At 43.4% G+C, this 22,770-nt stretch overlaps 1 long non-coding RNA gene across 1 annotated transcript; it reads right to left on the bottom strand.

Annotated features, from left to right (window-relative positions):
* Positions 1-1,310: 1,310 nt before the first annotated feature.
* On the bottom strand, positions 1,311-21,825 carry LOC112543819 (uncharacterized). Its single transcript, XR_003087066.3, has 3 exons — positions 21,592-21,825; positions 5,513-5,646; positions 1,311-2,427 (listed from the first exon to the last, which is right to left on the bottom strand). It is a non-coding gene; the product is annotated as an uncharacterized LOC112543819 (long non-coding RNA).
* Between the last annotated feature and the right edge of the window lie 945 nt (positions 21,826-22,770).

The following is a 22,770-nucleotide window of genomic DNA, read 5'->3' as shown; positions in this document are numbered from 1 at the left end:
GTTAGTCTTTAAGTTGCGACTAGACAATTCGTTGTTTTTTTTTAAGTTTTTTGCTGGTGATGATGTACATAAAATACAAAAACTAGCAGCTTAATTTTCAGATCCCCTGGGGGAATTCAAGAAAACAATTTTCCAACATGAAAACTGAGCAAGCACGACAGATTCTCAGTGAGGGTGTGTAAGAACAGCTCTCTGGTATTATTTCCTCTATTTTTAGAACTGTTTTTCTCATGGTCATCACACATTAAATAATTTAATGGCCCTTTGGCTCTGGTCAGTGGATTCCCTCTTTAACATCATGTTCAGTAGAAAAAAGGGGACAATCACCATGTTCCCATTCCAACTGTATCCTTGTGACAGTTACTTTTCTCCTGGGAGTCTGTCACCATTTATATGCACATTTTCCATGTTTCTGTCTCCATTGCACTCAAGGTTGAGAGGCTTATTATCTAATGCCTCCATATCTTTTAGCTGCATGAACACACGCCAAAACAGTGTCGCTTTGAGTGCGCCGAACCTCTTGTGATTCCTATTCATTTGAGCAGCTCTTGATTGGAGTGCTCCATTCAATCCTTTCATATTTCCCCTCCCTCAGCATAAACATTCCATACAAGTCATGAATGACATGAATCTCTCTGTTCACCTTGCACAAATCTCTCTCTCAAGTCCATCAAGGAAAAAAAATCAAGGGATGAGCAGCGGTTTCCTTTCTGCCACTGTCTGCATACATTGCATTTTGTCTAGAAAGCACACTTCTCTTTCAGCAGCCCCTGATGTCTATAAGCATTCTCTTATCTGTCAGGCCTTGTTCAGAGTCCTGCTGTATTTCTGCCCCGGGGGGGGGGGGGGGGGGGAGACTGAAAGAGTTTTTATAGTAGACCCCCAGCACCCGTAGTTTGAGCACTTTTTTTTCTGTCCACCTGCACAATCTTTAAATAAGCTGTTTCTCATACGAGGTCAAAATCTTATTATAACAACTAAAAGAGAAAGAAACCTCTCCCATGTAAATGCAGAAAAAGTGTCACCAAAAACTGGAAGTTTCCCAAATATAATAAAAAAGTGTCAAATTCAAACCCATAGACATTTTGTTTTCTTTCTTTTTCTTCATCTCCCCAGGTTTTCTAAATTGTGTGGGTTTGGGCTTCCCTTTACAAGGCGTTTATATATCTATATATATTAAGGATCTATTGCTCTCTCTCCACACACAGAACAGACATTCTTCAGATCGGTCACTCTCTGTGTATAACCTATGTCAAAAACACACTTATGAACAGGAGAAGGGTAAGTAAACACCTTGTTACAGGAAGTCCAGCATTTTATTACTATTTATATCATGGCCTACTGGAGAGAACACTGGATCAGGAGGACACAGGAGACCAAGACTTACATTTTCCGTTCTGCCACTAACCTGCTTGATAGGCTCGGACAAGTCCTTTCTCCTCTGTGCCTCAGTTTCTCCAAAAGTAATAGGAGGATAATTTTTCCAATAAGTCGAATGTATCATTCATCATTTCATTGCTGATGTCAGCCCTTAAGTCATCTGGGGCTTCAGAGACAATTTCTAACTTAAATATCACATACAAAATTAGTCTAAAATTTTTTTTAAAAGGCAATTTGGTGTTCTTCATTGAACAAAAAAAAATCTGTTCATTGTCTCTTCACCTCTTCTCTAGACCTCATTCAACAAATACTTTGTCAACTGCTTGAAAGCTAACTATGGATCATTACTTCTTTTATTATTTGTTATTCCTTTGTTTAAATTCAGATAAATTGGACTGTTGTCTTTCCTGTATTGTAGCTTCAAATAGCGTATTATTTTTCATTACATAAATTAAACTCCATATGAAAATGATGGAAACACACTATGGAGCATTTAAAATTGGGCTCAGGACATCTCTATTATTTTTCCTGGGCTGGCTACCAAACTTCAAAAGAAAATGGTAAGGAGAATATGCCTTAGATATCACTATGCAATAAAATTGACAGCGTCTACCCAGCAAAAAGATACTGTGAAATCCATGAACATATTAAATTAGTATACATTTGGTTGTTCCACAACACACACAGTAGAAATTGAAGGCAAAAGTTCACAAATTTGAGAGAGTTTCTATTTTCTGTATCCAAACTCCCCTGTATATTGCCAGAATAATTATGACCATATCCTGAAAATGAAACTGAGAGGATATCTAGCTACTGGGTCATTCATTCTAATTGCAGATCTGATTTTTATCCGGTGTAATGGCTCCTTGAAGACCTCTGCAACCAGCGGAAGTGAAAACAGCCTTCAGGGTTACATTCCACCAATGGGTTAAACCAACTCCATCAGCATCCCCAAAAATCCGGGAATCAGGAAGGCGACTTAAAACCACGTTTACCTTGATTTTCTTCCGCCCAGCACAGATGAGCACTGTGAATCTAGCCTCCAATCTTAAAAAAAAAAAAAAAAAAAAAAAAAAACCCACACACATCACAAGAAAGCCACATCTTTTGGTAACCGTTTGACTGTTAAATAAATGTTTTAGCTACAACCCCCTCAAACCCTTCCCATTTAAAAGACCAACCCGACAACTAAATAGAGTATCCCTCTCTTTCTTGAGACTGGAGATTTCTGGTGATTCAATACTTATCTCATTTTCCGTATGCTCCCCAAACCCAATGATGACAAGCACAGAACAAGTAAGGAAGCAGACACTTCTCTGGAAACTCACCTTGGACCAGAGCAATGTAAACACGCAACGGTGTCACGTTGCTGGGGATTCCTTCCGTTTTGATCTCTAGGGATTCACATCCCTCTTAGTTTTACACTGAGTAACCTGGGTTAAATAAATCCATCATAACCTCAAGCCCATCACATTTCACCTGTTTTTACAACTGTGGAAATCTTGCAAAAGGCAGAACCCCTTCATGAGTTTTGAGGGCTCCTGTTAGTCAGTTCAGGTTAACATAAAAGCTTTTTAAGCCCTAGTGAACTTTCACAGAACCTATTCCAGCTTCTGGGGATAGCAATGGTAATTGTGGAAATGAAATTGAGAGACTGCACTTAGGGAAAGAGTTTAAAGGAACTTTGAACACATGTACTTGTATTATCAGGTGAATGAGGCAGAAAAAGGCTAGTTATATCCATTGGTCTCAGTAAAGACTCTGAAAATTTAAGAAGCTACATGATCAAAGGATTTCCCTTCATCTGATTATCACTCATTACCAAAACATTGCTCTGTCTTTAAGAGATAAAAGGTGTTCCTGCTTTGTAGAAGTTTGTTGGGGTTACTTTCAGCACAATGCATGATTCTTACACCTCATAGTCAGCAATGACTTTTTCCCCCCATATAAATCATTGGGATTACAGTACCTGAAGCTAGCTCGAGTAGGAAGGTGTCAGAGGTACAAAGGGGCTGCTCAGAATTTATCAGGTTTGGACGGCCAGGCTGACAAACACCACAAGCCCCGGCTCTCATCCCTCAGAAGGGATGAGACCTCTGGCAGAAGGGGCAGGGTGGAGGCAGCTAGGTCTCCACATTGCCAGGACTGCGTTGCATCTAGCTCCCTCACCCGCCAGCCCCTCAGCAATTCAAAGGGGCCCACAACCCCATCTACTGCTGCTGCCGGCTTTCGATCACCCCTTTGCCCCACCCCTACATGCACCATTGGTGGGCCTGGATTTGGAGCTATTGCCAGGTTTTCTTTTTTCCTTCACTGTGAAGTGGAAGGATTCCATTAGTTACAAAATAAATGCAGGCGGGTTTTTCCTCTGCAAATAATGTAGAAATAAGCTGCAGAGTTTGTGCTTAGGGGTTTCTACATCCCCGTGGGTTTGGTAAAACAAGTTCACTTACATAACATTAGGTGCTAGTAAATACATCTCTGTTTTAATTAACATCAGCCGGTTCCCTCACAAAACATTTACTGGGGTAATTCTGACACTAGAAAGCATGTGGCACCTTTCCACCAGCTGCATAACTACTGGTATTAAGAGTGAAAGTGAAACAACATGTCACAGGTAAGTAATATACAGAATTATCAACTTCATCTTTTCCCAGAGAACCAACTGGCTAATTAGGGGAAGCTGGTCAGGATTTTAGTGTGACCATCTGATACCTCCCTAGGTCCTTGAAACTTCAGGCCCCATGTTACTTGCTGAAACAAATATGACCCAGTATCATTTTCATAAATTTTATTAAAAACATTAAACAAAGAAATAAGTATCAGGGAAACATCACCACAGCTAAACTACAGTTTTTATATTAAGAACAAAACAAATAATGTTGAAAAAAAAAACAAGTTCTCTTCACACATGTGAAGAGAATTGAATCAAGTGAGTTAAATCATCAAATCCATACCCAGGATTGAATCTTATAATTCCTACGAAGGGACCCAAGGAAGTGGCTGTCTGTGGCTACGTCTACACTTCGGCTCTTTTCTGGGATACTGGAGGCATCCCGGAAAAGCTATGTCGCGTCCAAGGAATGTGTCTGCTCTTCCGAAAAAAAAATTCGGAAAAGCAGACGTGTTCTTTCACCATCCCTGTAAACCTCATTGTACGAGGAAGAAGGCATGTGCCAAAAGGAGGTTTTTCCAAAATTGGACACCGTGTAGATGCATCAAATTTCAGAAAAGCCTCTTCCGAAAGAAAAGCGGAACTAGATATGCAAATTGTGGTTTGCAATTTGTGTATCTTTTCCCAGCTTTTCTTTTTAGTGTAGATGCAGCCATATATGAGGTTACAGTGAACAATTAAAGGAATTTTACTAAAGTCAATCAAAGCTACTAATCTGCAGATGCTTACGTATTTTGATACTGAAACCAAAATGATTATCTAATGTCTAAACCACAAACTTAGAGCTACGTATAAAACTTACTCCTTAGATTTATATTCTTATGTAGTGACTATCCATTTCCTTTCCAACAGGCATACTATTGCCAGACTGCAACAGAACATTCATATACCACAGTTCACAGCTCTTTAGGTCTTTTAATCACAGTATATGTAACATGATTTCATGAATTTCTGTAAGAGGCTGTTTAGGGCTGCTTAAACCTCATGAGCTCATTCTGTTGCCTTTCCCCTAGGGACTATACAGGCACTCAGGCAAGATGACCACACTTTTAACACCCTTAAAATTCAAAGAATATGAAAAGGCTGATTAGCGTCCCACTTAAACACAAAAGCAAAACAGAAAAAGGAAAAGAAAGATTCTTGAGATAACAGGATGTTCACAAACTCTCATGAATAAGGGATGAAACAGCAGCTAGTGGTGTTATCTTCACACAGGACTTCTCGCTAATAGACCTTCTCCAAGTGTACAAATACCCGTTTGTGAGGTCTTGAAATCTTCCTCACAGTGGGCAGTGCTGAGGATTCTGAAATATTGGTTTTTCCATTTGGTAGCTTGTAGGACCTGAAAGGGGATGCTTCTCAGTCTCACCCTTGAGTTTTCTGCTTTACAAGCTTTGTTCACTCTGCTTTGTAACCCCTCCCTTTAAGGAATTCAAACAAATTAGGCCCCGGCCTTACCTTGGAGCTATGCAACATGGTCTGCATGTGTTCAAGTCAGGTTATCTTTAGTTAAGGTCAGCTCTGGACAAACTTCCACTTAAGCCAGGGACTTCAGAATCTTTTTGTACCACAGATGCTGTATGCTTAGGCCCCTAAATAAACAGAGCACAAGACAACTTTTGAGGAAGCCAGCATACTCGTATGAAGTTGAAAAAAATCTCAATATGACATTGTCATCAGTTTACAGAAAGTGTGGTCCATTAACCAGATAAAAACAGTGAAAGAGACCTTAGCAACCAGATAATCAACATTCATCCACTAACAAACTAAAAACATGTTTGCACATCTTTGGAGAGATTCATCATTCATCCTGCAAACAAGATGTGCCATAAGTACAACAGTTTATCTCTGGAATTGTCCTCTTGATAGAGAAAAGTTACTTTAAAACCTGTCAAGAATAAATGTATTTAATAAATAAAACTAAGCAAAGTTTGTATATGGTCAAGTATTCCCATATACACTATTCTCTCATCATTCTGAGTCATTTAATAAACTACCCATGGAATCTGTCCTTTCACAAAGGCTGGATTTCCTTGAAATTGATTTTGTCTGTTGGAAACTCCCTAAATCTCTGGGATTATTCATTGCAGGTTTTATTAACCTGGATTGCTGATGAAGATGTGGGTTCCCAGCATGCAACTGGGCATCTGCCTCTTGGTAGTCCAAGGAATTGCTAATCCACTGCATTACTGCCCTAAATTTTCCTGTTCTGGAATTAGAGATTTCTCTCTGCTCCAAGGAAATCTGACTCACCAGGATTTCTCTCTGCCATAGACCATATATTTGCTGCTTGGGCATCCTGCAGCCTTTAGAGCAACAAAAGATATTCCTAGCCAATACGTGCAATGCAGCATTAGCACAATGTGACCTTCCCAGGGACCTGTAAGCAAGTGTTTAAGGCACAATGTGGTTTATTATCCAAACACATAAATGATGGCACTACATGTACAGCCCCATCCACAGTGGCCCTGATTCACCCTACCATCAGGAATGGTGCAGAAGCACCTGCTTGCAGCTGTCCTAAAAAGAGATAGAGTTAAGCCCAGGCAGGAGTGCTATCCAGAACCGGGACCAAAGGAAGCAGATGGTCCAATCCTAAAGCGCTTGCCACTTATTCCCCAGCAACGAAACAAGGGCTTCTGCAACGTGTGTTTTCTGTGCACTGGGGACAGAAGACACTTCTCCCTGCTGTTCTTTGGGAGTTTGCGGGGAGAGGAAAAATGCAGGGAGCTCCCCATTGGTTCAAAGCATGGGTTCCCAAACTGGGGGTGTGTGAAGAAATTCCAGGAGGGGTGTGAGGCGACCCAAGTTTTGCTGCTATTTTTGTTTTTCGGCCCCAGTCAGTTCCTTTTTTTGGCTCAACAAGTGTTGCTGCTATTGGCGGGGGGGCGGGTGGGGAGGGTTTCTCAAAAATCAAAAAAGGGGCATGATGCCAAAAAGTTTGGGAACCATTGGTTCAGAGGATGGCAGCCTACCGTGGCATTCCCCTTCCACACTGCAGTGATGGGGAGCCTTGAGCCAGTTTCCCTCGGTGAGCTCAGTGGGTGACAGAAGCCTTCAGCCTGATGGTCAGTGAAAGGTGCCAGGGAGGGAGGTGCTAAGGAAGAGGAATGGAAGAATCTTACAAGTGCGTTTTACAGGGCTTCCAGCGTTACAGCTCAGAAGCTGGCTCTGAAGGCGGATACCGCTGGCCGTCAGCCAATGGATACAATCCAAACCAGCTTCCATACTAACTCCCGGACAGGCACAGCCCATTGCCGGGCAGAGGTTACACATGGAGTCCTGATGTGCAGGACTGAGCATCTAGTTATCTGGGAGGGCAGCAGGACTTAGAGAATTGGGCACCGGACTAGGAGTCAGGAGGACACCTGTGTCCTACTCCAAACTCATAAGAGTGGACATACAGGGTTAGAGCAAAGGTCCATCCAGCCCAGTGTCCTGTCTTCCAAGAGTGGCCAATGCCAGGTGCCCCAGAGGGAATGAACAGAACAGGGAACCATCAAGCAATCTGTCCCATCGCCCACTGAGCTCCTCGCGTCTAACAAATAGGCTAGAAACACACCATTCCTGCCCATCCTGGATAATAGGCCCATTAATGGACCTATCCTCCGTGAATGTATCTAGCTCTTTTTGAACCCTGTTAGAGCCCTGGCTTTCACAACATCCTCTGGCAAGGAGTTCCACAGGTTGACTGTGTGCAGAAATATTTCCTTTTGTTTGTTTTAAAGTTGTTACCATTAATTTCTTTTGGTGACTCCCAGTTGTTATGTTACCAGAACACTTACATAACTATCACTCTTGATTTCAGATCTTGCATCTTTTGCCTGTCTTGCCTATTCTAAGCTGTTCAGGGCAGCGCCTGTTTCTTATTATGCACTGGTATAATGCTTTACACAACGGGGTCTGCACTACTGCAATCCAAAAATCACCACCACTTAGAATTATAGCCCGGTGCGCAGCCCCATGGAACTGAAGTGAGGATTCCACTTAGCTCCCAACAAAGAAATGAATCAATTCAGACTCGGGGGAAAGGCATCGCTGTTCAGTGGAGAAAGTTGCTTTGCTGCGCTATTTCTGAAAGAGAGAAGTAGTGAGATGTTTAAATACATTCGGGACCTACTTCTGTTCTCCTTCAGGCCTGTCCAAACCAAGAGTAACTGCACCAAAAGCAGCAGAGATACACAGAGCAAGAATGTACAAGCGAGAGGAGAATTGCTTACTATGGACCAGAACAGGGTTCCCTGTGGGTGCCAGGAGAAGAGAGGTTGAAAGAGGGATGGACATAAGGAAGGTGCGGGATGGAGTAAGTCATGCATGAGAATGCAGAGGTGCATGAGGAGAACTGGGGCAGAGGGTGGTGAGGGGTGGGCACCAGAGAGGAAGACGGCAAGGGGGGCAGGTGTTGGGAGGGGAGGGGCAGGCACCAGGAGGGTACCGGTAAGGGAAGGCGCATGTGCCAGGGGAACTGTGGGGGTGAAGCAGAAGGGCAGACATAGGGAGGGGACAAGGAGAGGGATGAGCACCAGAGGGCAGCGGAGAGAGTCATGGCAGGGGGTAGAGGGAGGTGTTAGGAAAGGGGATGGGGAGGGGAGCTTGAGGAAGGGTGGGCATGGGGAGAGGGGGAAGGCAGGCCAGGTGCAGAGGTCAGAGATGATGGGGAGGTGGGGAAAGTCCCAGGAGGGCTGAGGGTAGTGAGAAGGGCAGGAGCCAGGACAGCAGAGAAAGGTGAGGGGTGGAGGGGGCAGCAGCAGGCGGAGGAACAGATGGGGCGAGAGGAGACATGGTAGCAGAGGGGGAAAAGGAGCAGTTTATATCTTGGATGCCACAGCAGGGCACAGCCAAACAAGCGCACATGACCTCAATATTGGTGCTGAAGACAAAGCTCACTCCGCTCGTGGATGGGAAATTGGAGAGAGAACGCTGGACCAGAGGTCAGCTCATTCACTCACTCCAAGTGATGCTTATGAGATTCATGAGCAAGGCGACTGGAATGGAAGCAGGAGAAAACTGCAAAGAAACAAGTGAATCACATCGACAACATAAAAAGGGGAAGACCTCAGTATGAGAGGCCCAGAGACAGTCGGACCTAAAACCGTGTAGATTTAACAGAAGCAATGAAATTGGTTGTAAGGGGCTCACTGTTGTAACTGTAAGCTGTGGGGTAAGCTGATAAGAACAAAGACTGACTAGATAATGGCCCTGGATGCTGGAAACAGACTGACACAGTCACTTTGAGTGGAGAAAAGAAAGGAGCATAAAGGATACCTGCCATGCAAAAACAAAAAACAGGGGAGAATAATAAATTCTACCACCTAACTGTGATGTGGAAGGGGAGGGGGCAGACAAAAGAATTGTCAAACTATTGAGAATGAAGTAAATTAGAGGTTTGAAAAACAAAAGGCAGAAACAAGTCTAATAGATGGAAACATCTTTGCAATACAAAATGGGATTCCTTAATCCATTCTAACAATGAACTTAACATTAAAGTATTTACCAGGATAAAATTTTCCAGCCTGGATGTTTAACACTGGGAACTGAAATCTGTATTTCAGCATCTAATATTATTGGGCATGTTTACACTATGGAGAAGATCAACACTCCAGAGGTTGATCTCCTAGGGTTCGATTTAGTGCTCTAGTATAGACCCCCAAATCGAATGCTGAAGGCAGCCCCTCTGGTGTCCTGCACTCCTCATTCTGTGGCCTTCCACAGAGCAGACGCTGCAGCAGCTCCGCTTAAGATAAGCTGAATCCAGCTATGTATTTTGTGTAGCTGGACGGTATAACTTAAGCCAGCCTGCCTGGTCTAGGGTAGACTATGCTCTAGAGACTAATGCCTACCCTGTGAAGGTCACAGGACGTGGAATGTAGACACATCACTCCAGGGAACCCCTGGAGACAGACACTCCTGAAATCAATGGGCATTTTGCTACTAATTTAAATGGATTCAGCAACAAGCTCCTAACAGCAAACACCAGTAGCTAAGCTAGCCTTGAGCCATCTATGGGCTCCAGGAGTCTCCAGCATATGCTCGCAGCTCTTTGCAGTGCTTTTGCATGTGCACTGGCTTAGCAGCAGTTAAAACCTAGCCTGCTGTGAAGAGAGCTTTATCATGCTTTGTTGTTGTTGCTATTTAGTAATTCTGGAATTTGACTCACATCCTCACCTTGCCCCTACTGACTAACATTGCACAGGCCACTGCAGAGCCACAGTTCTGCCCTTCGCAGAATCGGTCATTCGAAAACCGATTCTCAGTTTTAAAAACGCATCATTTGCCTGCTCCTCATTGTCCACTTATTTATGTGCAATTTCCCACTGCCGTGTCTTAACCACCTGTAGGTGGACAGCAAATACTAGAGAACTAGACACACTGAAAACTTTATTGCAGGGATTTCACTCCCTCCTTATGTTACTCCTGTGACTATGCGAGCCTGCTGCAATTTATCAGATTGGGCTGGAAGGGCAGAATACTCCACTGAGCACTTTATCAACCATTTCTTGGTCTCAGAAGGGCAGTTGTTATTGTAAGTACTATATTTGTTGAGGGAGAGAAGTCAGTGGAGTGAAGGCTTAGTGAAAATACACACCATCAACAGAAAGACAGATAGGCTATTTTCATACAGTATATCTGCATAATGTAAACCTCAATTTTAAACCAAAGCACCAAGCACATACAGGATGGCACTTTTGCACTGAACTTTTCAAAGGCATCTAGCTACCATGGCTACCGAGCTCTCATTCAATTTTTGGTGCCCAATCCCTTATGCAGCCTTAAAAGAAACTACAGGCAGTCCCCAAGTTACGGATTCGCACTTACGAACGGGGCTCTCTCGCCCCGGAGCTCGCAGGCAGCGGGACCGCCCAGAGCGCAGCGGTCCCGCCACCTCGACCTCCGGGGCGAGAAAAGCTGCTCCGGGTGTCCCTGGTCTGCTGGGGACCGTCTCCAGCAGACCAGGGACACGGGGAGCAAAGCCGCAGCGGCGGCGGGGTGCCAGAGCAAAGCCTCAGAGGCGCGGCACCCCGCCGCTGCTGCGGCTTTGCTCCCCGTGTCCCTGGTCTGCTGGGGGGGGGGGCGCAGCTAGTGCACCCCCCCCCCCAGCAGACCAGGCTTTTGTTGTGGACCCTAGGGTAGAGCAGCTGGGGTGCTGCTGGGTTGGTCCTGCAGGGACCTACCTGGCAGCCCAGCTGTTCTGTCCCAGGCTCAAGATTCAGCCGCTGTTGAAACTGATCAGTGGCTGATTCCAGGAAGCTGGGGGCAGAGCAGGAAGCTATAGTGAGCCCCTGGTCAGTCTCAGCAGCAGTGGCTGAATCTGGAGCCAGTTCCGACTTACATACAAATTCAACTTAAGAACAAACCTATAGTCCCTATCTTGTACTTAACCCGGGGACTGCCTGTACTCAGTCTAAAATCTATTCTGCCCAAATTTGCTTTCCCATGTATCTGAAATCATCTTGTAACGGAGGCAAAAATTTGGAGGCCTGGGGTTCACTGACTTTGACCAAGGAGAGGATGTAAATACCCCTTCCCCAGCAAAAACTACTTTCTTATGCACACACTCAGGGTATGTCTAGACTACATGCCTCTGCCAACAGAGGCATGTAAAATAGACTACCCGACATAGTCAATGAAGCGGGGATTTAAATATTAAAATAAAAATGGCCACCACACTGTGCCGGCTCAGCTGATCATCAGCACAGCACGCGAGTCAAGATGCAGATCGGTCGACAACGGAAGCCTTTGTCGACCACTCCCTTATGCCTCATTTCACCTTGTCTTATGCCTCAGCTTCCCTTGTCGACCGATCCGCATCTTGACTTGCGCGCTGTGCCAACGATCAGCTGAGCGAGCACAGCATGGCAGCCATTTTTATTTTAATGAAGCCAGGGATATTTAAATCCCCGCTTCATTGACTATGTCGGGTAGCCTATTTTACATGCCTCTGTCGGTAGAGGCATGTAGTCTAGACATACCCTCAGAGACAAGTGTAAGCCGAAGAAAAAAAATTCTACAGGACGTATGAAGGAAACACTCACAGAGAACACAGATACACGGTTCGTATTAGAGAGGAGAGTGCTAGCTTTGGAAAAGGATTGAATACCTCCAAAAATCTGAGATAAAATAACAGCTTTGCGGAGGGTATTATTCACCTGTTGTAGTTGGGGAAAGGGATTTAGACAAACTCCCGAGACAGTAGAGCTATCATCGAGAGGCGTTTACAACAAATCAGTCAAATCTTCTCCATGGCTCAGATATAGAGCTGTGCCTTGACAAGGGTGTGACTTCTTGTCCCAGCAGCCTCTCTCTTCTGACAGAATGGTTGTAAAACAGACAATTACTTTGACAAGGAGTTCTCTCTCTCAGGGTACATCTACACTGCAAGCTTTTTTACAAATAAGATATCTTCTGGAAAAGGTTATTTCGAAATAGAGTATCCACACTACAGGGAAGCCTCAAAATTAGTCCAAGGCAGGCTCCCATAATGTGGATGTGCTATCTTGATTTAGAGCCCCAGGAGGCACTGGGGAGGAATAACGTAGAATGGCCATGGTGAGGAGCTATTTTGACATAGCAACAGTGGAGAGTCCACACACACCCTCTTTGAAAAAGCTTTTTTGGAAGACGCATTATTGCTTGTGGAATGAGGTTTACAGTGTCGGAAAAAGCCGTCCATCATTTAGACTTTCTTTTGAAATAACGTAATTGCAGTGTGGATGCTAGTATTGTTTTTTCGGAATAATGACTGGAACAGCATATCCCAGTAGTCTTGTGCAGCGATTAGAACACAGTCGTGAGACTGGATTCTCCACTCTTATCTTCTCCCTTCCCCTGTACTTTGCAAACACGTTGGTCTCTTCTATGAAGAGACATATTCCACCAGCTCCTTTCCTGACATGCCCCAAAACATATAATTTGAAAGCTTCTAGTCTTGGGTACACATTGCAACCACTTAGAACATCATAATGAAAGCAGGACTGGACTTCTCATCTTTCTACTCTAAAATCATAAGCCACTATTTGCAATGAAGGAGAATCTCCACTGTTATTATCAATCCAGATAGACCCTATCTGCCTGTTTTGATTCTGTTCCATAAAGGGCAGGGATAAACTGATGTAACTCTTTACCCCAGGTTTTCAGAACCTAAAACAGTGGTAACTTACCCATGTCTCTCCAGACCATGTCAGGAATAAATCAATGGAAACACAAGAGTTCTGTCTGATAAATGATTGATACAGACATGTTCTGATCTAAAATTACTATTTCTTAGATATTAAGCATGTGTGTGTGTGCGCATGTTCCAATAGGCTTGGAACACCACACATATGGTTTCTCATCACCTGAGATGGTTTAGTATGATCAACAGCCAGGCCTCCAGGGGCCCTCTTCTCATCCAGTTGATGGACACTTCAACACATCAGCTCCTTGCCTTATGAAAAGCTCCATTGGACTGCTCCAAAGTATTAGATTTTGATCTATTTTTACTCTCTCAAAACATAGTGGACCAGCATGATGACTACTCCACCATCAATTGTCCCAGTTTCAAACAAACTGCTCATTATCTCAAAACATTTCTAGTATTTCTAGCCATCACAATAATATGAGGGGTTCACTCTCCCATAACTTAAGCAGTGAGAAGTTAAATCTCATTGGTGACTGTCAAATCCTTGTGACAATTTGTGGTTTATATACAGATCAACACCCAACTATACAACAAGTTCCATTTTCCTCTTTCATACACTTTTATAACCACCATTCACAACCATGGCTAGCAATGGTGAAAGCTACAGGACTGAAAGTTAACCTATTTTTCCTGTCCAGGATAGGATTAAGTTACATGACAGTAAAAATGCCAATGGTTAACATACACTTCAGCTCTCAATAGTGCTGACACTGATAGTAAATCATGGTTACAAAGTCTGCTTGGTAGATGCAGCCACCGTCTACTAAACAGATGAGAATAGTAATTAACACTTTTTCTCCATTTGCACTAAAATGAAGTATGTGTGATTTATATGGGTATATCTCCCACCACACTAAATTACAGTGACAACAATAAAGGATGTTCAGCTCTCAACCATATGGAAGTTGTTAATTTGGATGCAATTCACCCACAACAGGAAGCTCATTAAACTACAAATGAATGACCAAATGATGATAAAAAGAAATGAAACATCAGCCTGGTTACAGGAGTAGATCACACCTAACAGAATAAAAGAAAACCCAGCAGACTGTATTGTCTTTTAAGTACATGCTGGAGATGTACAAGGGAGCACTTATGGAGCAATTACTACAGAAACTTTTTAAACTGATTTATAAAAAAACATGAGCCTGTCATTGTTCTTCTCCATTAGCTCCATGAACTAATTTACTGTAATTTACATATGGCTTCATATTTCATACTGTATTTGTCGCCCAGAAATAATTATGGAAAAATATTTTATATAGGATGCATCTATCAAAGCCAAGTTACCTTAAGGTTTATTGACATTTGGATTCACAACTCTGAGCACACACAACACTGCAAGAAACATAATGGGAATATTCCAACTAGCCATTGCCAGTTATCCATTGCTCATGCACCCATTGCCTAGATATCTGTAGAGAAATGTCAATGCAAAAATAAAGTGTATAGTTATATCAGAGATAGGGGTGTTAGATATTGGGTAATTGGATAGTCATGTAACCACATAAAATATTGTCAGTTACACAACTATTTGATAGTCCCTGGGGGAGGGGCCAGTAGCCAGTGTGCTCCCAGCCCCACTTACAGGGAACCCCCTGTATGAGGCAGCAGCACAGAGTGGCAGGGGGAACTGGTCTGTGAGGGGAGCCAGTTTAAAAACCAGCTGCCTGCCTCTTGTCCCATGCTACTGCCTCTGATACAGAGGCAGCAGTGCGGAGCAGCAGCCCCTATCCACAGGGGTTCTAGCAGCAGCGTGGGGGGAGGGGAAGCAGGTGGCACCACGGAGCCGGTGCTTGGGGGAACTGGCTTTTTAAGCCAGATCCCTCCAGTACTGGCTCCTGCTCCTCCCCTTTTGCTGCCTCTGATACAGAGGCAACAAGTGTGTGTCTGAGGGGGAGGAAGGACGGGAAATGCAAGTAGTCAACAAGATTAACCAAGAAGCCTAGGCTTATTAGTTAATCGTATAGTCAACTTCTTGTTCACATCCCTAATTAGAGAGGCAGAAATAGAGGGTTCATTTTAGAGTTTGTTACTCAGATACATTTATTTAGGATTTGTAATGCAAAGTGATTTCTTCCTGTCACATCGAAAAGATTCATTTTGCAATTGCAATTTAAAGGACAGCGATTAGCAGTTCAAGTTCAAAACACAGTGTAATATTTTTAAGTAAAATGTTAGACTGAACAAAAGCATTCAGTAACATGTCTGTCTCCCATAAGTAGACCGGGACCATCTGTTAATGCAAGAGTGATAGTCAACAGAACATGATGTAATTTTCAACTTCTACTGAAGAGCTGTATGCTTGCATGATAATTAAGTGAAATCTCACTCCTTTGACTTTTATAATCAGGTATCAGTCACCCTGGTTAGAACTATTCAAACTGTACTCATGAACTATACCATTGGGTTTCATTTTTTCTTGTTAATTTTAACTGTTTATGATTCCCAATATTGTGAAAGGGGAAGATCCGTATTCTCTAATCCTGTGCACCTGTCACAGTTATTTAAATCAGTGAACAGTAGGTGTAAACTCACCAGTCTGATTTGGTTACACGTTATAACCACTTTGTATGGATGTGAATAACCATAAACTGGGCAAGGCTGTAAAGAATCAATCCAACCAATAGGGTTCCATTAGGCCCTATTCCAGGCATTTGGAAACCAAGCTCTTAGAAATTAATAGGAGTCTTTCTATTGACTTCAGCACCAGAATAAAGTACTATTGGATGGAAAAAAGGTAGCAAAATAGAGCTATGTGGCCCAATTCAGAAACCAATGAAAAGTTTCTAATTGAGTTCAGTGGAATGGCCCTCAGTGATTAAAGCAGAGTAATAAGCAGGAGGGTAATTGCTGAGGTAGGGGGTTGAAGAAAGAGAAAAGGAAAGAGTCTTAATACCTAGGGATGAAGCCAGGAAGTGGAAAAATTAGTTCAGTTCAGAGTTTGAATCAGGCTTGTCAACGGAGGGGAGGAGCAGGGGAGGGGGTAAAGAGTGACAAGGGCCTGGTGCGTCCAGCCGCTACCACTGCTACTCTGGCAGCGAAAACAGATAAAGCCCCAAGCCCTTTACATCAATTCTAGAGCCCCGCGCAGCACACACCAGGTGGCACTGAAGGACTGGGGGAGGGGCTAGCCCACAGCCCCGCCCCTTCCAGGAGCACAGACTGGGGCCCCTCCACCTTGTCCAGGGGCCCAGTAATTCAGCTCCCCTGCCCAGCTTAAAAAAAGTTGCAGTAAGAGCGAGCAGCGTATTTATAACTGTAGCAGCCAAGTGAACCAGATGGGACAGCCATTGTGCTGTTTTCATCTCATTCTTTACTAATATGTAATTGCGCTTTGTATTTCTTAGACACATATGGAACGCTAAGAGGTCAGTAGTTTTCTGATGCATTGAAATAAAGGAATTGCTGAGAATTATTTCAATTCTTTTTTTGGCTATGGCAAGTATCATCCCCAAAATACTACAGTGGGTCTAAATAGCATAAGGTAAAGGGTGGAGTTGATTTGGACGAGAGAGCTAAAATCCATATATATATATCTTGAAAAATTGGAGAACTGGCCAAATGCACAAAGAGAGACTGAGGGATAACTGCTTGGCAGCCGCACTGCTGAGAAGAGTCTGGGAGTTGTGGTGGATCACACCCCAAACGGGAGTCAACAACTTGATGCTATTGCAAAAAAAAAAAAAAAGCAAAGGCACGTTAAGGTTACATTAACGTGGGCCTGACATGGTTGTGAGTCACCCGCACGGTGTCTCCTGCTGGTTGCTCTAGGAGTTAGCTTGGGTGCACTGCCTGGGGCTGGTGTCCCTGTTGTCACTTTCCTGTCTCAGGACCCACATTGCTCCCTTGCATCACAGCATCTGCTTCAGAGCATTGCTCTCCAGCAGTGCCCACCACTCTTCTCACTCCTTTTGGAGGTATCAGCAGTCTTCCTTCTCATACCTGCCTCAGTGGCCAAGTTTAGTCCCTCCCCTCAGGGGCAAGCCCCAGCCTGTACTGGCCACACCCCAATATGACAAGGTGTATTGCAAGGGAGAAGTGGGAGAGGCCTCCCAACCCAGAGACCAGCTAGTGGCAGCTCACTTCACTCCCCTCAACTACCAGTGTTCCCTGGGCCACTTCCCCATGACCCTTGCACCTTCTCATCTTGTTTCAAGGCCTCAGCCTAGCTGGTATTAGGTGGGAGCTTTCCCTCTCTGCTCCCCTGAGCCTACCCAGTACTTCTCTGATCCTGGTCAGGGCCCAGCTGAGCTCCCCTCAGCTCTGCAGTTTTTATATAGCCTGTCCGTGATTGGCTGACCTCTCCCTTCATCCTGATTGGCTAGGTTTGTTTAGACTGCCTCTGGTCTGCTTTTAACCCTTTCCCTGCTGGAGTGAGGCAGTTGCCCCACTATGCAGAGGCATATCATACAAATCATAGAAGATTATAGTACCGCTCAGCTGCAGTGCTGTGTCCAGTTTTGGTCACCACTATATAGAAAGGATCCAGAGGTGAGCAAATATGATCAAAGGGATGGAATGCAAGTCATATGAGCAAAGGCAGAAGGAACTGGGAGTGTTTAGTTTGGAAAAGAGGAGGTAAGGGGGGATATGATAATAGTCTTCAGATACTTGAAAAAAGGTTTTACGCTTAGAAGTCGCTAGTCCATTCACTAGTGCTGAATTATACTGAAGCTTCCAGGAGAGTTTTGGACTCCCATTCCAAAATGCAAAATGCAATTAATACATGAACTTCACTCTACCAGAAGAGATCTTTGGTTCTATACTTTTAGATTCTGCTAGAGAGCATGCCCACAGCCCATTCAAATTTGTGTTAAAATATCCTTCCCTACAACTGTAGAATGTATTTGTGATTTTGTTGTTACAATCAACGTGTGCCATGGTCTCAGGGTATTTGAAACAATAGGCCAAATTCAACCCTGCCATGGTGAATTTGGTCCACAGTATGACCAGAATAGTTCTGAACCAGTAATGATGAGATGTAGAATAAATTGAAGGGTTCGCCACTAGATAGTGCTACTACTGGGCTTTCTAGACTGCATCCTTCTTGAGATATTTATCGCACAGTGGATCACTTCATTCCTCAGAGCAATGTGTGGCAAATGTTCAATGTGCATTGCTTAGGGCTAGATATATTACGGATATGCTAATAGCATCTAGCTTCAGGGCATTATAGGCACAATATAAATATTTTGAGTCACTGCTGAAGATAATATAAAAGAGAGCAGAGAAGTATATGTAACTTTTAAAAGTTTATCACAGCTAAAGTCAATCAGGAACTTTTTGATGAATTGGGATTTTCTGATCAATATCAATTTATCAAAACCAAAACTAGATGAGTGTCACCAAAAGTCACTATTCTACCCAAGGCTCTATCTGGCCCAAGTCCCTGCTCTGGATTATTGAGAACAGGGAAGTCCATATGAACAGCTATACTGTTCATTCTGCTTTGGAACAAAAAACAAATTCCAAAACCTCTAAGTTTTTCATGCACTAGAATTCCAGGTACCCCTAATCTCTTCTGTAGAGTGCATATTGGCTGCATAAGATATAGCTACTAGCACGACGCCCTGCAGCAATGAGAACTGCCCTTGAGCTCATTGTCTGGAAATTGGAATGTTTTTAATGCATGGGAGGTAATACTGGCAAACAGAAGTGAATGACTGATATCATCGAGGGCAGTGATTTTCACTTTTTTTTTTCCTCATGACCCAGTTGAAGAAAATTGTTGATGGCTGCGACCCAACATAATTTGATGAGAGTGTAGGCTCCAGGGTGGGGCTGAGGATGAGAGCTGTTGGGTATGGGGGGAGGTCAGGGCTGGGACAGGAGGGGCTTACCTGGAGTGGCTCCAGTCGGTGGTGAAGCAGGGGTGCTAAGGCAGCTTCCTGACTCTCCTGGCAACTGGCAGCAGGTTCCCAGCCAATGGGAGTGCAAAGCTAGTGTTTGGGGCAGAAGCAGTGTGTGGAACCCTGTACAACGTCTTCCCATCCCCAATCCCCCACACACCCAGAAGCCAGGTCTGCTGCCAGCTACTTTTAGGACACAGCACAGTCTGTGGTGACAGAACAGGCATTGTAGCTGCCTTAGCACTCCCACCGGTCACCTGACCCCCCCTGTGGCAATGAGACCCAGTGCCTGACATTCCTGAGTCATGACCCCTAGTTTGAAAACCGCTGGTCTTTGGGGTTCTTATACCAGCCATTCATATTCTGGCTATACAGGTTAAACTCTGGAGTCTGCCAAACTGGAAAATGTGTCTATTCACAAACCCTAATCTTACACCGAGGAGCAGTCCACCCTACAAGCAGGTCAGCAGTCTCAGAAATAATAGTCACATCCCAGACTTAACGCCCAGACAGAGAACCCACTTTAAGTACATTCAGCACTACAAATTGGAACCAATTAGAGGGCACCCAGGTCCCTATCACTTTGATGGAGCAGTAGCATAACATGGTGCACATGGCATCTTCTTTGCCCTGCCCGAGCTATGCAAGGAAGCTTAGAAAGCCTCCAATTACATGCTGTTATTGCCTTACTGTCATGAGCACCAATTATTCCCAAAAGCTAACAAGGATAATAAAAAAGCCACACTCACTCTGGTCTACAGAAAAGCAGCAGATAGTAAGGAGGAGGGGTGCCAAATTTGCATAGTTGTGGCACAGGTCTTTGTAGGTTAGGCCAATAATTTGGGGAAAAGGTCACTTGTTGCCTAGAGCTGAAATGAGAGCCATTATGAAGCAAATGGGTCAATTCAATGTGAATGGGGCTAAGAGGAAGTAATAAATGAACTACACATTAGCCATCCCTCTAATTGGCCTGGGCAATATTAGGTTCCATTAATGGAGATTAAAATGTTGAATACCTCAGAAAACGACTTCCGATTCCACCTTGACCAATTCCTTTACCCTTTAACGAACACAGTTTTCTGTGGGAAATGAGCAGGTCAGAGAACAAATTAATCTGATTTTTCTCTCAGATATTGTACCACGTGGTCCATGCAACACAACACTATTATAAACATTTCTGTTGGAATCACAGGACCCGTAGGAAAAGGGCAGGGCAGAAGTGCTGCTAACAGAGAACCCAATCACACAAGTCATATTATTGCCTTTAATGAGATGATTCTCATGAGCAAAGGAGGCCCAATGACAACAAAGGACAACGCATTTCAACAATTGTCAAATTTTAGGCATGCCATGATTTGGAAAATGTAAAAGTTTTCTGTCCTCAAATTAAGTTCCAAAAATTATCAGAGGAGTGATGATATCTAAATAATCCATACAGAGTAGCAGTTCTCAAAGGGGTGGTCCAGATCCCAAAGTAGGTTGCAAGCTCCATTGGATGGGGTTGCCAAGACTGGCTAACACTTGATGTGGCCTGGGGCTGCTGCCCTTCCACCTACAGCTTTGCCCCCTGGGATATTGGGGCTTGGGCAGGCTCAGGTTTCAGTCTCCCCCTGGGGCTGTGAAGTTGTTTTTGTTCTCAACAGGGGATGCGGTGCAATGAAGTTTGAGAACCTGTGATATAGAGATTTTAACATCCACCCTTCGTTGGCACAGGAGCAATTTCAGAACAGATTTTTAGAGTTAAGGAATAATATTGGCTGAAACAGATCTACTTGTTACTGTATATTAGCCATGGCAGCAAGATAGCTAGCAAAAATCTAAAAGGTTATTGCCCAGTTAAATAAAAGAAAAAAGAAAAAGGTGACAACACATTATGTTAGAATGTCATTTTCCTTTCAGATATGCTAGTATAATATACACACACACACACACACACACACACACACACACACACACACACTATTTTAAGCAGAAAACTCTAATTATGATAAGGTTCTATCACTGACTGTCCAATGATAATACACTAAAGAAATCAACTTATCTTTCTGGCTTACTAAAGTCATTCAGAGGCACTTAGTGATCTTAAACTGATGCTTTGCAAGTATAGAGCTCTTGTACGTCTCCTTTATGCTTTAGAGCAGTGTTTCTTAAACTGTGTTCAGTGGCATACCGTTGTGCCGCGAGGCAGTAGAAGGTGTGCCGTGGAGAAAAACAGAATTAAAAATGGCCACTTTTTTTTTTTCCTTCAAAACATTTCCTCTGACCCCTTTTTTCCCCTCAATAACTTTCCCCCCGCCAACCTCAACAAAAAATCCTTGGTGCTCCTCATTAAAAAAAATTGTTTGGTGTTCCTCAGTCTTAAAAAGTTTAAGGAACACTGCTTTAGAGAGATCTTTAAAAAAAACACCTTAAATATTTAAAAATGTGGCCTTACAACAGTACAGCTGCACAGCTCATCTCTCAAAGTCGGGAAATGCAAAAGTTCATGTTGAATGCACAAACTGTACCTTGATCCCTTCTGTATCCATGCATAAAAATACAAGCTCCATTTTCCAGTGCAGTAAGTCTGCTTGCATCATTCCAACTGCAGCAAAGAAGGCTTAAACCTGGAGGAGAAGAGAACCTCATGATTCGCTTTGTCCTAGCCTGGGGTAAATTACCCTTGGGCACAGCAGGACTCTCTGGCAGGGGAGAGCTTGGAACAGAGCTACACCAAATTTCACCAGCTGAGGATTAGGCAAGCTTTTTTTTTTTTACTAAAAAAAAAAAAAAAAATCACTGTGCCCTGTATTTATCACTAGAAACAGCTGTCTCTACATTCAGCATTCCTGGTAAGGAGTAACAACTCATTTAAAGATCAGCATCATATGTGCTTCCCAGCAAACACAGGACAGATTACAGAGACACCTGTTGTTTTGTTTGTTTCCATTAACTACTCTCATGCATCTTTCTTAAACACCTGTGCTTATGTCTTATTCAAGTAGCCATTAAATCAAGTACCCTTAACTAAATTCATTATTAAACAAAATCCTGCAACCCCACAATTAGTGGAACAGAGATAATGAGAAGCATTATGGTATTTGGATCTCCCCCCTTCAATGCCTTGTTTCCTACACAAACAGTGCCAGAGAACTAGGCATTTTTACTCTAAAGGTATTGTCACAACTGACAGACATATATGAATATGTTGGCAATGAAAACTGGAATGATACTGGCCACAAAAGTAATCACAAATATGTGTTCTCCAATGCAAAAGTTCACATGCCCAGATGGTAAACACTTCTCTAGGGGATGTCTACACTTGCACCCTCTTTTGAGAGAGGGATGCAAATGCAGCTGTGCAAAATTGCAAGTGAAGCATGGATTTGAATTTCCTGAGCTTCATTTGCATAATCGCGGACCGCCGCTATTTCGAAATACCCTATTTTGAAATAACAAATGCTGTGTAGATGTAGTTATTTTGAAAGAAACCCCTTCTTTTGAAATAACCCTTACTCCTCAAAAAATGAGGTTTACCCGTTATTTCGGAAGAAGGGGTTTCTTTCAAAATAACCGCAGGATATGACACACCATCTCAAATGCCCTGAAGAAATCACATATTACTTCCCTGTGGGTTGATTAAATGCATGGCTGCAAACACACATCTTTCATAAAATGTATTGCACATAGTTGTGATAATATGTAAA

The sequence above is a fragment of the Pelodiscus sinensis genome, chromosome 13, assembly GCF_052426305.1.
Source record: "Pelodiscus sinensis isolate ZL-2025 chromosome 13, ASM5242630v1, whole genome shotgun sequence".
NCBI lineage: Eukaryota > Metazoa > Chordata > Testudines > Trionychidae > Pelodiscus > Pelodiscus sinensis.
This window is presented reverse-complemented; position numbering and strand designations above follow the sequence as displayed.